This window comes from Ascaphus truei, chromosome 5 (assembly GCF_040206685.1).
Source record: "Ascaphus truei isolate aAscTru1 chromosome 5, aAscTru1.hap1, whole genome shotgun sequence".
In the NCBI taxonomy this organism is placed as follows: Eukaryota; Metazoa; Chordata; class Amphibia; order Anura; family Ascaphidae; genus Ascaphus; species Ascaphus truei.
The window spans coordinates 194,058,170-194,072,305 of record NC_134487.1 but is presented as its reverse complement, the minus strand read 5'-3'; the positions used below and the strand labels follow the sequence as shown (position 1 = coordinate 194,072,305).

Sequence of the window (14,136 nt, the reverse complement as noted above, 5' to 3'; positions counted from 1 at the left end):
GGCCACAGTCAGGCTTTTACACAGGATTTGCACAGCATCAGGAACATACTTATATCAATTCTACAAGGCCACAGTCAGGCTTTTACACAGGATTTGCACAGCATCAGGAACATACTTATATCAATTCTACAAAGCCACAGTCAGGCTTTTACACAGGATTTGCACAGGATCAGGAACATACTTATATCAATTCTACAAGGCCACAGTCAGGCTTTTACACAGGATTTGCACAGCATCAGGAACATACTTATATCAATTCTACAAGGCCACAGTCAGGCTTTTACACAGGATTTGCACAGCATCAGGAACATACTTATATCAATTCTACAAGGCCACAGTCAGGCTTTTACACAGGATTTGCACAGCATCAGGAACATACTTATATCAATTCTACAAGGCCACAGTCAGGCTTTTACACAGGATTTGCACAGCATCAGGAACATACCTGTGAAGAGAATGCAATTAGATCCATGTCATATCAGCTGAGGTTATTGGTCATTGCATGAAGAAAGTGAGTATATTAACTGTAGTCTAACTGTATTTATCACTTAAAAGCTTACTTTAAATGCCTCACTGCCTAATGCAGTTCCTGCCCAATGCAGCAAAGGTGTTGGTATTATACAGAAAAAACAGTCACATGACCCTCCCCCTCCCCAATCAGTCAGCTTGTTCCATTTGGTCAATTAACAGCACAGAGTTAAGAGGGAAAAAAACAACTTTTTACATTCAAACATACTAACTTATATCAATTCTACAAGGCCACAGTCAGGCTTTTACACAGGATTTGCACAGCATCAGGAACATACTTATATCAATTCTACAAGGCCACAGTCAGGCTTTTACACATGATTTGCACAGCATCAGGAACATACTTATATCAATTCTACAAGGCCACAGTCAGGCTTTTACACAGGATTTGCACAGCATCAGGAACATACTTATATCAATTCTACAAGGCCACAGTCAGGCTTTTACACAGGATTTGCACAGCATCAGGAACATACTTATATCAATTCTACAAGGCCACAGTCAGGCTTTTACACAGGATTTGCACAGCATCAGGAACATACTTATACCAATTCTACAAGGCCACAGTCAGGCTTTTACACAGGATTTGCACAGCATCAGGAACATACTTATATCAATTCTACAAGGCCACAGTCAGGCTTTTACACAGGATTTGCACAGCATCAGGAACATACTTATATCAATTCTACAAGGCCACAGTCAGGCTTTTACACAGGATTTGCACAGCATCAGGAACCTACTTATATCAATTCTACAAGGCCACAGTCAGGCTTTTACACAGGATTTGCACAGCATCAGGAACATACCTGTGAAGAGAATGCAATTAGATCCATGTCATATCAGCTGAGGTTATTGGTCATTGCATGAAGAAAGTGAGTATATTAACTGTAGTCTAACTGTATTTATCACTTAAAAGCTCACTTTAAATGCCTCACTGCCTAATGCAGTTCCTGCCCAATGCAGCAAAGGTGTTGGATGATGAAGCCACTGTACAAATGAATGGGTGAAGGGTGGGTATCGGGCCAGGGTGGCTTAACCCCTAAATTACCTTTGCGGTTATTATCTGATAAGGTGATTAAGGGGTTAATTGATATCAGAATGTAATTGCAATGTATTGGCTATGTATTTTGTTGGCAACGGAGAACACGGAATTTGCTGTCGAGGGGGATTCATATTAATAAGGTTAGTAGAACTTTATTTATTTTATTATGCTAGTTAATGTGTTTAATAATGGGCAAATAATCTATTATCCCTATCTGGGGTGGGGTGGGGGGGGGTATTGATGTATTTAATTTTTTTACATACAGGGTTGTTTCCTCAGGTCTGCGGGGGACCTATGGAGACCACCTGAGGTCTCCTCGGACTTCTCACGGATAAACGGCTGCCGGATCTACGGGGACACCTGCGGGGAAGAACCGGTGGCCCCACATCTGTGGGGGCACCGCGGACCCGTAGGGACCACCCGAGGGAACCTAGACCCCCGTGGGAACCACCCGAGGCCCCTCAGACACCTGTGGGTCTGACCAGAAGCCCCCCAGACAGCATCGGGCCAGCAGCGTGGGGACCCCATTGTGGCCCACGGTGACCCTGGTGGACCACGGCACCTGGCGGGGACCACCCGTATGCCTCACGGGGTGGGGGGGGGGTAGTGGGGGAGGGTATTTAGGCCTCCCAAGTGGTGGTTAAGGGGTTAGGGGACATTACATTGGCTATTTTTATTCTTGTTTATGTTTTGCAGCATCGGAGGGGGCATGGACGGTGATGAAGATGAGGATGGCCTTCATTGTGGCAGCCGGACATGGGTGAGTGCAATATGTACTTAATTTATTTATTGTTCTTTATGTATTTTAAATGGGCAAATTCACTATTATCCATATGTGGATAATATTAATTTTGCACATTACTATATTGTATGTGTTAAGGGTGGTATATTTATGTGTTGTTATTTTTTTTGGGGTGCACAGAATTGTTACTGCAGGCCTGCGGGGAACACCGAGGGCCACCGCAGGCCTATAGTTTCATTGGTGTGCATCCCAAAAATGTTCTATATTTAATGGGGGTATAGGGGTTGTTGGGGGCACAGGGGGTGTTTGTTGTTTATTGCAATGTTTATTGGGGGCAATTGTCCCTAATAAACATGTGCCTTAACCTCTTCATTGCCTTAGCGGATAGCCGCTATGGTAATGAAGCAGCATTAATGTATTTTAATACTATTGTGCGTGAGCCCTGAGCTGAACCGCATTGATTTGTGGCTCAGGGACCCCCTGCTTCCCGAGTTACAGGCCCTGGTATGGGGCAACGGTGCCAGTGTCAACGCCATCTTTATAGCGAGCACGTCGCGTATGGGATGCTATAAAGATGGCGGTGACACTAGCACCCGATGACCCATACCAGAGCCTGTATCTCGGGAAGCAGGGGGTCCCTGATCCACAAATCAATGCGGTTCAGCTTAGGGGACCCCCTTCTCCCATACACTATTATTAAAAATACATTAATGCTGCTTCATTACCATAGCAGATAGCCGCAAAGGTAAGGAATGATTGTTTATTTATATGTGTTTTACTCATAGTGTAGATGTGCAGAGGGTCTCCGGAGCTGAACCGCTTTGGTTTTAGGTCCGGGGACCCCTGCTTCCCGAGATACAGGCCCCTTTATGGGGTGCCGGTATCCCTTTGCTTTGTTTACTGTGACGGTAACTTTGTGACAGGCTATTAATAATACACACCAAAAATATACCTGGGTTGAACTGAACGAGGCTTAGATATGATAAAATATAATTTATTCCTTGAAAAAGGTGAACACAACAAGATAGTACAAATAACAACAAAATATAACACTTACTTAAGATGGAATGATGAAACAGTCATTATTCTGGACTGGCAGTTCATACAGCAATCTTCAAAAATCACCAAAACACGAAAGACAATTGAGTAAGGGGTGAATCTGTCTTATATACCATTTCAACCCTGTACTCTTAACCCTAGGCGCCGAGCTGGCTAGAAAAATCTCTTTGAAGTAGATTTTAAGTGTAAAGGATGACACTCCCAAACCACTCAACTTCCTTTGTTCCGGCCCTAGTACAAACAATCAGGGCAGTTAACTTTTGATCAGCGGGCTATGCTAAGTCTTCAGGATGTCCTGCCTGCCCTAATAGCATAGCAGATAGAGTCTGCATTTTCAGAGCAGATCCAAAATCCCATATACTCTTTAATATTTTCACATATTAATAAGTTCCGTTCTGGTGGGTCCAGTGGGTCGAAATCGGACAGTTGTTAAAGCCTACAGTGACCCTACATATTGGCCAAATTTCAACTCTCTGCGACCTCCAGAACCGGAGATACAGAAATGCACTTTAACACATTTTTAAAATACAGGATTCGTCCCTTTAAAAATGAATCTCTGCTTTTCACTCGTTCCCCATTGAAATCAATGGGGTCCGCCGCCATAGCGTTGAATGGCGGGCTCCGCCGTTGCCGTCAATGGGGTTTCCCGCAAAAGGCTTTCAATGGAGAAACTGCCGCCATTGAAGCCTATGGGTAAATCCAACAAACTTTACATTCGCCCACACTCCGTCTGGTTGGTCGAGGGGGCTGGGAAGGGTCATGCATTAAAGCCGGAACCTTGGCTACATGCCACCCAAATCCCATTCACCTGGTCATTCCAGAACCGGAGATATGGACTTACATTTTTCATCATTTTACACTTAGTCGTTTTTACGCCACGCGGCTTTTCCCCATTGGAATCAATGGCCGGCGCCGCCATTGACAATGCATAGCGCACGCTGCCATTAGATTCAATGGGACCTCCGCTCCGCCACTGAAGTCAATGGCGTGACCCTCCTTCTCCGCTCGACCCCTTACGGGGGTCTCTCATTCCGGGACCCGGTGTGGATCGTGTGTAGGGGTTCCTATGAGCTAGGGACAAAAAGAACTTTATTCCCAGGTGCCCTAGAACCCAAGATTCCCACGCCAATTGTCTTTGAACGTGACCGAAGTGATTAAACTCTTTTCAAAGACATTGTATCCGCCTTTGCGGTCTGTGGGAAACCGCTGCTCCTCCTCTCGGACACCACCTGCTGGTCGTCGCTGTAAAACAGGTCCAAAAACGCTACTTCTGCCATTAGAACGCATGGAGTCTCATTGGCGACTTATGGAAGGCTGCAAAATGGAGCCTGAAAAGGCGGGAAAAGGGAACAAAGGGCTATAATCACTAAATTAACATTAACCCCTTCCCTCCCGCATCAACCCTAGTGTATGTGTGGGTGCAAACACCAGGATAAGACATTACATTTATACAGGGGAATAAACATTTGGATACTGAAGCAAGGTAAAAAACACATTACTGGACCTCAGTCCAGTTAACCCTTTGCTTCCCAAGTGAGAGTAGGGGGTGGCCAAATGGGGTGTAACCCCTTTAATCCCGGGCCAAACCCCCTCTATCATGACACCTCCCTTGCTCAATGGGTGCCTGGTGCCCCAGCTGCCTCCCCTGGCACTGGGACACCACTGGCATCCTTGAAGCACTCAATAAGTCCTGAGGGATTGGCCTGGCAAAATTGTCCTCCGGCATTGTCCAGTACATTGTCCTGGCCACAGTGGACAGTGAAGTCCAGATCCTGCTGAGCAGGGCTCCACCGTGGCCGCCGGGCATTCTCCTTTGCATCCCTCTGCCCCCCCACCCAGTGCCTAGTGAACCAAGTCCATGGTGAAGGGGCACCTCTGCAGACCAGGCTGCATACTGCCCAGAGACTGGCATGTCTCTGCACCAGCGAGAGACCAACTATCAAGCACAGACCGTCGCTTTCCTGTCAATCAAGTCTGGGAAAGAGCTATGTCACTATCCTGTAGGGACCCTACATGCCCTGGCTCTGTGCCCACCTGTAGCTGCTCCGCTATACCCTTGACTCTCCTCCCTGGTTGCCTATCTACCCACAGTCCCTCCTCTGGGAACCCTGGGGAATCTGTCAGGGGGGTCACTCCTGACCAGTCAGAACAAGGGACCTCCTGCCTACCTAGCCCATCCCTAGTTTCTGTCAGCTGCCTGACACCCCACTGACCTTCTATCTCCCCCTGCTCCACAGTGTCTCCCTGCCTAGCCTCCCCTAGGCCCAGTACCTCAGCCCCTGCTGATGACTCCTGCTGCTTACCTCCCTGCAGCCCACCGTCACTCCTCTCCCCCCTGGGTAATCCTACCCCAGACACTGGAACTACCTGAGTGCACCTACCTCCCTGACCTTGTCTCCCCCTTACCAGGGATGAGCTCAGGGACATCTCTCCAGATGCAACCGCTTTAGCTCTTTGCTGGCAGGTATCCCTGGGGTGGCCCAAGCTGGCCAATGCCCATAATACCCCCAGCCCATAGCCAGGCTGCAACAGGGGGTTGCTGATCTGAGAAACCCCATGAGGCTCTGCCAGGGTAATGGGGAACTCTAGCTGCCATACCTGCTGCTTTCCCTCCCCGGCGACCACTAGCCCTTCTTCTCCTACTAAAACCTGGTGCTGGCTACCTACCTGCAGCCTTCCCTCACTCCGCTTCTCCCTAACTAATCCTAACCTGGATCCTAGGGACACCTGAGTGAGGCCATCTCCCTGACACTGCCTCCCCATTACCGGGGATGAGTTCAGGGTTGCTGGTGCAGATGCACCCACCTTAGCTCCTGGCTGGTAGGTGATCCTGGGGTGGTCTAACTGTGCCACTGCCCCGGATACCTCCAGCCCATAGCAAGGCTGCAACAGGGGGTCTCTTAACTGAGAGTCCCCTTGATGCTCCGCCAAGGTAATGGGGAAGCCTGGCTGCCCTACAAGCTGCTCTTCCTTCCCCTCCCCTGGTGCCCCTATCTCCTGCCACCCCCCGGTCACCCCTATAGTGAAACAACAGGGTACAGTCATAGGAAAAAATAAATCAGGGTCAGTCTGCGACTTGGTTTGGCTTACCTCGCTGGTCCCTGCAGAAACCGCCGCCTTCGTTGGTCCCGATTGCAGGGGGACTGGAGTGGCCGTCGCCGGCATCATCTGGGCCGGGCAGCAACGGGCCACTGCCGCAACAGTGCCCGGTCTTGGTACAGGTAAAACGGTGCAGGACAAGGATCCCAGGTCTTTGTGGAGTAACACGGCTCCCGCCAAACCAGGTCAAATAACCCCCTCCCGCAATCCCTGCCCCTCCCCCACTCAGAAAGGGCTCCGGCACTTTGCCAGAATCGCGGCTCTTCCGCCGCCATCATCGCCATGGGTGACCCCCGGGTCGCTGCCGCAACGTTACCTGGCTTTGGTACAGGGTCGCCGGCGTGGATTGTGGGGCTCCGGTCATCGCTGGGAATCGTCGACTCTGCCAAACAATGTGAAACACCCACCTCCCGCACACCCCAACCCTCCCCCCAAATAAAATTGCTGCCGGCAGGATGACGGAATGGCGGCTTCTTCTCCGCCGCCGCTGGTTCGCCGCCGGGGTCTGATGGATAGCCGCCGCTCTCCGCTGCTAACGGGGTTATCTCTTCCGCAGCTTGTGAGCGCTGGCCCTGAGGGGCTTCTTTGCCCGACCGTGCACGGTCCGGACACCGGGTATTATTGTGGCCCGTTTGTTGGCAGTGCCGCAACGCCTGCCGGAGCTTCTCCGCCGCCGGTGGACTACCCCCCGCAAGGGGCTGCTGAGTCCAGAGCAGAGGAGCTCGATCGCCGGGCTCATTCTGGAGCTTCTCCGCCGCCGGTGGACTACCCCCCGCGAGTGGCTGCTGAGTCCAGAGCAGAGTTGCTTGAGCGCCGGGCTCGTGCCGGAGCTTCTCCGCCATCAGTGGACACCCCCTGCAAGGGGCTGCTGAGTCCAGAGCGGAGTTGCTCGAGCGCTGGGTTCTGGGAGGGGGTAAGCGGGTCGGTGCGACACCAATGCCATGAACTGGGTCCACTTCGCCGGGAACCACGTGTTGCCCAACGCACACACCAGTGCTAGCTCTTTCAGGGAAAATGGATGGGCCGCCGCAACGGCCTTACCTCTCCTGGTGCAAGACTTCTGTGGTCTCCGAGAACATCCGCTCCCTCCCCAAGTCTCTGCCGTCCCGGAGCTGGTCCATCCCCTGCTCTCCAGGCGGTTTGGTGGTTACAGCGGCTGCAGCTGTGGATCTTTGCTCAGCCTGCTGGGTTTCGTGCTCACAGATCGCTGCCTCTCTCTCAACCTTGCCGGCTGCTGGTCCCCGCGCCGACTTGATGCACTCCTCCGGTTTTGGTGCCCGGCTCCAGTCACGTGGATGGCCGGCACTTTGGTTCTGGAGGCAATGCTTCTCACAAGTAGGGGAACAGTGAGGAGGTGCCATATATGTTGTACACTGTGTGTTCAATATCTTTAGTCCCAGGAACTCGCAATTACTCTCGAGTTCCCACTATATTACAGAATCCCGCAGTATACTGTAATACAGGTCCAGTTCAATCCCGCCACTGCCACCAGTTTTATTAATAACGCCTGTGACGGTAACTTTGTGACAGGCTATTAATAATACACACCAAAAATATACCTGGTTGAACTGAACGAGGCTTAGATATGATAAAATATAATTTATTCCTTGAAAAAGGTGAACACAACAAGATAGTACAAATAACAACAAAATATAACACATACTTAAGATGGAATGATGAAATAGTCATAATTCTGGACTGCAGTTCATACAGCAATCTTCAAAAATCACCAAAACACGAAAGACAATTGAGTAAGGGGTGAATCTGTCTTATATACCATTTCAACCCTGTACTCTTAACCCTAGGCGCCGAGCTGGCAAGAAAAATCTCTTTGAAGTAGATTTTAAGTGTAAAGGATGACACTCCCAAACCACTCAACTTCCTTTGTTCCGGCCCTAGTATAAACAATCAGGGCAGTTAACTTTTGATCACTTTTGATCAGCGGGCTTTGCTAAGTCTTCAGGATGTCCTGCCTGCCCTATTAGCATAGCAGATGGAGTCTGCATTTTCAGAGCAGATCCAAAATCCCATATACACTTTAATATTTTCACATATTAATAAGTTTCGTTCTGGTGGGTCAAGTGGGTCGAAATCAGCCAGTTGTTAAAGCCTACAGTGACCCTACATATTGGCCAAATTTCAACTCTGCGACCTCCAGAACCGGAGATACAGAGATGCACTTTAACACATTTTTAAAATACAGGATTCGTCCCTTTAAAAATGAATCTCTGCTTTTCACTCATTCCCCATAGAAATCAACGGGGTCCACTGCCATAGCATTGAATGGCGGGCTCCGCCGTTGCCGTCAATGGGGTTTCCCGCAATAGGCTTTCAATGGAGAAACCGCCACCATTGAAGCCTATGGGAAAATCCAACAAACTTTACATTCGCCCACACTCCGTCTGGTTGGTCGGAGGGGGCTGGGAAGGGTCATGCATTAAAGCCGGAACCTTGGCTGCATGCCACCCAAATCCCATTCCCCTGGTCATTCCAGAACCGGAGATATGGACTTACATTTTTCATCATTTTACACTTAGTCGTTTTTACGCCACGCTGCTTTTCCCCATTGGAATCAATGGGCGGTGCTGCCATTGACAATGCATAGCGCACGCTGCCATTAGATTCACTGGGACCTCCGCTCCGCCACTGAAGTCAATGGCGCGACCCTCCTTCTCCGCTCGACCCCTTACGGGGGTCTCTCATTCCTGGACCCGGTGTGGATCGTGTGTGGGGGTTCCTAGGAGCTAGGGACAAAAAGAACTTTATTCCCAGGGGCCCTAGAACCCAAGATTACCACGCCAATTGTCTTTGAACTTGACCGAAGTGATTAAACTCTTTTCAAAGACATTGTATCCGCTTTTGCGGTCTGCAGTTTGGATGGCTGCCAACCTGTTCCTCGAGGCCGGCGTTGAGGAATCTCCATTGAAGTCAATGAGCCCATTGACTTACAACGGGAAACAGCCGCTCCTCCTCTCGGACGCCACCTGCTGGTCATCGCTGGAAAACAGGTACAAAACCGCTACTTCTGCCATTAGAACGCATGGAGTCTCAATGGCGACCTATGGACGGCTGCAAAATGGAGCCTGAAAAGGCGGGAAAAGGGAACAAAGGGCTGTAATCACTAAATTAACATTAACCCCTTCCCTCCCGCATTAACCCTAGTGTATGTGTGGGTGCAAACACCAGGATGAGACATTACATTTATACAGGGGAATAAACATTTGGATACTGAAGCAAGGTAAAAAACACATTACTGGACCTCAGTCCAGTTAACCCCTTGCTTCCCAAGTGAGAGTAGGGGGTGGCCAAATGGGGTGTAACCCCTTTAATCCCGGGCCAAACCCCCTCTATCATGACATTTACAGTTCGTGGTCACGTGATTTGGACATTTAAATGCTGAGGGATACCGGCACCTCAGAAAGGGGCCTGAATCTCGGGAAGCAGGGGGTCCCCGGACCTGAAACCAATGCAGTTCAGCTCCGGAGACCCCCTGCACATCTACACTATGAATAAAAATTGATTTGAAATATTTGTTATTTTACCGAGATTTGCGCAGAGAGAGCGGCAGATCTCTCTCTGCTGCAGGCTGATCTCGGTTGGGGACGGCGTATCACCAGGTTATCGGCAGTCTCGCCACCGGCTACTCGGCGTTTTTCTTTCGCAGTGATTTGCCAGGGATTCAGCCCTTCCTGAATACTGCGAGGGCAACACGCCAAAATCATGCCAATATTGAACCCCTGCCGAGAGTGCTTTTTCAGTGCTTACTGCATCGAGCCCTTTATTTCAATCAGAAAAGTCAGTTTGTCAACCCCAGACCCTCAGAAAGTGTATCTTTTCTGTCTATTGTAATTCAATGTGTGTTTGCCTGTTTCTATGGATAAATTACAATTTATCTTACTTATTGGCTTTGCTCAATTATAAGATCCCAGTATAAAGATGTATTTGCCTGATCTCCCGTGCCACATTCAGCATAAGAAAGGCAGTGAACATGGAAATGCCAATGGACTTTCACACCAGGACAGTCCCAGTGAGCCACCAGCCTCAAGACGTGTCAGGCCAGTTAAACCGCCGGACAAGGCGGTCGTAACAGAAAGGAATCCTGGCAGAGTCGTAAAAGAGTTAGAGTTTGCCCGGAGCAATGTGCTTGGCTGCATCCGAGAATCTCACTTGATTTTTAGATCCAACTCTTGGTGTATCCCATAAATCTGGAACCCTGATGCATAGACACATTCTGTAAAGACATTCTCCAGCAAACCCACCCTGAAACTTACAGCCTAGAAATCTCCCGGTTCCCGCATCCCAGGAAAGGCAAAACACAAAGAAACCTTTAATGTCGCATAATTTGCACACAGTCACAGTAATGCATTTAGAACATCTGGGTCCAAGAACGGACACTCTAGGACCTTAAAACACGGATCAGGGGTAATCAAGTGGGCCGAACTTTTATTAGTGAACCTGGTTAACCCCTTCACCATTACAGTTACCCTCCTTTCCTATTCTAAAATTGACATGCCTAATTATACTGTAGGTCTGTTTGAGGCCATGTATTTTATATAGATTGGTTATCCAATTAATATATATTAAAGGGAAGGGATCTAACAGAAAAGTTGGATATCTATCTACCATCACATATTACTTGGGCATGACATAGAACTGGGAGTGTTTCTATCCTAGTCCTATGTCCACATTCAGTCCATTTGGGACAGGGGTTTTCAGCTCGTGGATCCGGAAGTTTTCCCATCTGGTTAGGTCTTTATCTTTGTCCCCTCCTCTCCAGTATGGCACAACGTGCTCTATGGCTGAAAACTAAAACCCTTTTGGATCTGCCTGATGAAACATTAGAAAATGTTATGATACATTATACGTGATGCCAACGTGCAGGAAACCCATCCATAAATACTGCCAGGTAATGTACAGTACTGTAATTCATCAACTATTGTATCATAGTTTTATTTCCAACCAGTTTCCACAGTGACACACTGTCACGGTGGACCAGTACTTATCAACATTTTTATATTTTTGGGATTCTCGATTGAACACGACAAGGAGGGCAAAATAAATTGCCATTTATTTTCTTAATAGACAAACACACGACAACCTCAGAATACACTTAATACAACACTTACTGGGATGGAAAACGAAATAAATTGTCTTTTGCACGAAAGCTGCAGAAATAGTGTCTCTGGCTTAAAGTTCTTTTAGCTAGGTCGCAAGTTGCCAACCTAATAACTTGGCCAAATGAAGAAAGTTTGTTAGAATTAGTTCGGGAGTCTCCAGGGCTAACGAATTCCTGAAGTAGGGGTAAATCCTTAGTTACGATGTTGTTAACCCCTTGCATCCTGGAACCACTACCGCTGTACAGAATCCTGTGCAAAGCTTGGATATGTCATGAATCACCAAGGGGATAGCTCGGCGGGCAGGTTTATAGGGTTCACAGACCTATCTCTAACATGCATGCCCAATCCCCTCTGTGGGAACATTTAACCCACAATCCCCAATTTGCCCAAAGTTTGCAGACCAGGCATAAAGAGCTTTCCGGTTTGTAAAGCGCATGTGTCAGCATGACACCTATTCGGTTTAATATACAAGGAGTCCACCCTCAGCTTGGCGACTCTTAGTCTAGGGTTTGGTCCCAAGGTGTAAAATGGCTCATGCTGAATGCCGGGATCTGGCACTCAGAAACTTCCCGGCCATTTTCACACTTGGAATCAGAGGCTTTTCGACCCTGCACTTACTGGACCCAGAGGCTCCCACTTAGCAGGGGCTCTTTGAAGTGTAGGGAGGAAAACACCCTCAGCTCATTCACCCATAGCATATTAAGATACTAAAGGATTTTTTCCTGGCTTGCAGAAAAAGTTTCTCCGACTACATTTAAAACTCACAGTATATGACAGTTTATTAAAACAATATGTTCTGCTTATGCCACTGTAATAAAATTGATATGTGAGTGCATGGTTTCTTTACTTGGGCTAGCACTCCAAAAATTAGAGTGCTAGCTGTCTCCGTTCACATTAGCCCGCTTAATTGAAAGGCTCTCTTGTGGAATTCTAAGTTCACCTAGTTCTCATGTCAATTGACTGACATCCCACAGCAATAGACTTTCCCCCTTTCAAGTTACGCGAGCTAACAAGGAACGGATACATTCTGTCAAAAAAACACTTCAGAGCTAACCGCAAAGCCCTTATTCAATTGACCTTGCGGTTACGAGGTTGAGTGCTTGAAAATGGATACCTATTCTTCAAAGCAGACCTCCCATATAAAGCCACGCTTCTTCAATCAGCGCTCACAATGCCATCTTGTGCCTGAAAACCTAATAGCACAGTTTGTAGGCAAGCCTATTACTGCAGGCAGGGAACAGGCTGTACAATGGGGATAAGAAGGCTGGGACAGGGGCAAATACATCAGGGTAATGCATATACTTTTAACTCCTTCCCTCCCAATGCGAGTTGTGGTTAATCAGCCGGGCATAATACCTTTATTAATGGCTTGATTAACCCCACCATCGCCACACACACATGCATAGAAATGCACTGACACGCATATGTGTTTCAACCAGGCTCCACAGCAACACGCATGCTCAGCACACTACTACTGAAGGTGTGATTATTAATATTGAATACTGTTTCTTTCTTTACAGGCCAAGACATCCAAGAAAAAGCCAGTAGGAAGAAGAAAAATAAAAGAAGAAAAATAAAAGAAGATTGTACATTTGGTGAAGAGACTTTGTATTTGTGCATTATTCATTTTTACTTTATTAGCGTTTGCAAATAAAACATTTATTTCTTTAAAAATACTTTTTGGTGTACATGTTTTTACTCTTTATATTTCGATTAAATACACTTACAGTAGTACATAAAACAGCCAGCCACTGCATAGCAAATAAAAGTTATACTTGCTCCTACCAGGATCTTTGTCCTCCTGGTCCTCCTCGTCTTCCATGGGCAGCAACAGTAAGATTAATAAAAAAAACGAACTACTGGCCAGTAACCCCTTATTACTGCTATGGTAATTAAGAGATTAAGACCCCCCCCCCCCGCACTACCCACCGAGAGTTCTAACCAGCCTCCTCGGGGCAGCTGCCTCCATCCCCCATCCCTTCTACCCCCATCACCAGACATACAAATGTGCAATAGCAATAGTAGTCAAATATGGCTAATAGCGCCTTTGCCCATTTGTGTAGAAAAAATATAAAACACGATAAAATAAAATTTACATTGCTACACATTACAATACATAGTAGGCAATAAACCCATTGATTGTCACTGTGGTAAGATATGCCACCCATGAGGGCACAGATAACAACATTGGCAGTTAATGGGCAACCTAAAAAAAAACAAAGACATGCCATGACACTCATATGCATTTCAACCAGGTTCCATAGTGACACACATGCGCAGAAATGCTATGACACACATGCGTTTCAACCAGGCTCAACTACTACTGTATGTGCGATTATTAATATTGAATATTGTCTCTTTCTTTACAAGCCAAGATGTCCAGACAGCCAGTTCGAGGAAGAAAAATTAAAGAAGATTGTAAATTTTGAAGAGACTTTGTATTTTTGTATTATTCATTTTTACTTTATTAACGTGTGGAAATAAAACATTTCATTCACTAAAAATACTTTTTGATGTGTTCACGTTTTTACTCATTATTACATACAATG

At 47.3% G+C, this 14,136-nt stretch overlaps 1 protein-coding gene across 3 annotated transcripts in view; it reads left to right on the top strand.

Annotated features, from left to right (window-relative positions):
- The window catches only part of BNIP3L (BCL2 interacting protein 3 like), a 162,704-nt gene extending 149,441 nt beyond the window's left edge, over window positions 1–13,263 (top strand). The window contains exons 7-9 of one of the 3 annotated variants that reach the window (XR_012801801.1): window positions 2,267–2,330; window positions 11,248–11,376; window positions 13,108–13,263. The gene's annotated coding sequence lies outside the window, so the exon portion shown is untranslated. The remainder of the gene's footprint in view (window positions 1–2,266; window positions 2,331–11,247; window positions 11,377–13,107) is intronic. The other 2 variants (XR_012801802.1, XM_075601562.1) reach the window with 2 other exon arrangements.
- Window positions 13,264–14,136: the final 873 nt, after the last annotated feature.